Consider the following 2,578-nt stretch of genomic DNA (forward strand, 5'->3'; position numbering starts at 1 on the left):
TACTGTCCATACGGTGTTCTTGGATGAGCGTTTTGGAACCTATTATGTGCATCTATCATGGGTCTGTGTTTCACATCCAATCACCCACTGGGTGTTTCTGTCTTAGAGTTGTATAGTTCTTCCACTTGAGTCGACTAGGTTGAGTCGAGTGTAAAACTGAACCAGTGGGGGCACGCAGAGTGCACCCACTGGATGTAGTCCCCGAGACCGCGGTCGACTGTTAGTTGTGGGCTGGGGTCTGAGAATCTCCTCTCTTTTTTACTCATGCTGGGAAGACCATGCCGAGTGTAAAACTGAACCAGTGGGGGCATATCTTATGTGCTGACTGCAGAGGTCTTGTGATCTTGGGCCCCAACTTTCTGAACTGAATAAGAAGCAGATCAGCCTCAACCTTGATCTGGAACTGGCCAAGAAGAACCTCAAGAATGCTCAGGACGAAGCATCTATCATGGGAGGTAACCAGTCGTCGACTGTCCACCTTGTGACTCGCTCTTCCCCCTTTTTTTAGTCTCTGTGAACCGAGTGATTTCACTCGAACAGATGTGCGTAGTGAAAACTGTCAACTTCAAGCTCGTCTGAAGAATGTTATTTCTTTAGAGAAAATGAAGCAGGCTCTGGAGAAGAAGGATCAGGATCTTGCTACAGCCCAGAAGGAGGCGCGAGAGAAAACAACACTTGCAGACAAGAAGCTGGCTTCAGTCAGCAAGTTGGAAGGGCAGAACTCCAAGTTGAAGACCGCCATCGTTCAAGCCAATCGGGAGGTCGAACAACTGAAGAAAGACAAGGACAACTTGACCCATGAAGTTGGAAGCCTCAAGGCCAAGAAGGGCGAATTAGAGTCTTATCTGGGGCAGCTTGCTGCAAAGTTGGTCTTGAAGCTTGAAGGTATTTTCTCTTGTTCGACTAATTTGTTGACGTCGACTGACATATCTTGTTAAACTGTCGACTCACTGTTTTTCCGACTGTGCGGAACTTTGTCAAGACTTTGAAGCAGAAACCAGGCAGGTCGAGACGGGTCTCGACCCCATAAATTGTCCTGTCAAAGATGACGTTGCAATGAATGTGATGCGGTTGGAGTCACGCACGGACAGCGATGTTGATTATCTTGCCCGACTGAAGGCGGCGATGACGCGGGTTGATGTTGAACTCTGGCCTCAGGCGGAACTCTCACAGGATCTCGAGTCTCTGATGACTCGACTGAATCAAATATCTGACCGAGTGCAAGAATGGAAGAAATCATCTGTTCGCTGCGACGCTGATGTTGCCCTATCATTGGTCCGAGTGCATTGCAAGGATGCCAGAGAAGACAAGCTGGCGGCTCTCAAGGTTGCGAACACCAAAAAGCACAGTTTCTAGTCCTTCATGGACACTTTCCTTGATGCCGCCACTTGCATCATAGACAGCGTTGACCTTGGCAGTTTCTGCGATCCAGCAAGTCCTTCTCTTGACGAATGAACAAAACATTATGCCCCACTTTTATTTGGCTTGGGATGCCGAGTGATTATGTAACCGTTAAACTCTTTCAGGCTTGATGTCTGAGTACTTCTGCCTGCCGCGGTCCTGAACTTTTGCGGGATTTATCTGAACCTGAATTTCCTTGAATATCATGGCTTTTGTTTTGGTTTTGAACTGTTTTTGACTGTCTTTCGAATCGGGTGAACTTGATCTTTTCACCTTTTGTCGAGTGAAGTGTACATTGTACTTGTGACGCAGCTCAGACGTGGTGTTCAGTCGACACCTCGTCGTCCTTGTGGATCGAGATGGTACATTGTACTTGTGATGCAGCTCAGACGCGGTGTTTAATCGACACCTCGTCATCCTTGCGGATCGGGATCACACATTGTACTTGTGGCGTAGCTCAGACGTGGTGTTCAATCGACGCCTTGTTGTCCTTGCGGACCGGGATGGAGCATTCGTTGTATTTGTGGTGTAGCTCAGAGGGTATTTGTGACTTAGGTGAGTACGGGGTCGCAGCTAAGCCCCCGAGTGGGAGGATTGCTCTCCACTCGGAATGTTTTTCACTTAGGCGATTTCGGGGTCGCGACTAAGCCCCCGGGTGGGAGGATTGCTCTCCACTCGGAATGTTTTTAATTTAGGCGATTCCGTGGTCACGGCTAAGCCCCCGAGTGGGAGGATTGCTCTCCACTCAGAATGTTTTTAACTTAGGTGAGTACGGGGTCGCAGCTAAGCCCCCAAGTGGGAGGATTGCTCTCCACTCGAAATGTTTTTAACTTAGGTGATTTCGGGGTCGTGGCTAAGCCCCCGAGTGGGAGGATTACTCTCCACTCGGAATGTTTTTAACTTAGGCAATTTCGGGGTCGCGGCTAAGCCCCCGAGTGGGAGGATTGCTCTCCACTCAGAATGTTTTTAACTTAGGCGAGTATGGGGCCGCAGCTAAGCCCCCGAGTGGGAGGATTGCTCTCCACTCAAAATGTTTTTAACTTAGGCGATTTCGGGATCGCAGCTAAGCCTCCGAGTGGGAGGATTGCTCTCCACTCGGAATGTTTTTAACTTAGGCGATTCCGGGGTAGCAGCTAAGCCTCTGAGTGGGAGGATTGCTCTCCACTCAGAATGTTTT

The sequence above is a fragment of the Triticum dicoccoides genome, chromosome 6B (assembly GCF_002162155.2).
Source record: "Triticum dicoccoides isolate Atlit2015 ecotype Zavitan chromosome 6B, WEW_v2.0, whole genome shotgun sequence".
NCBI classification, from domain to species: domain Eukaryota; kingdom Viridiplantae; phylum Streptophyta; class Magnoliopsida; order Poales; family Poaceae; genus Triticum; species Triticum dicoccoides.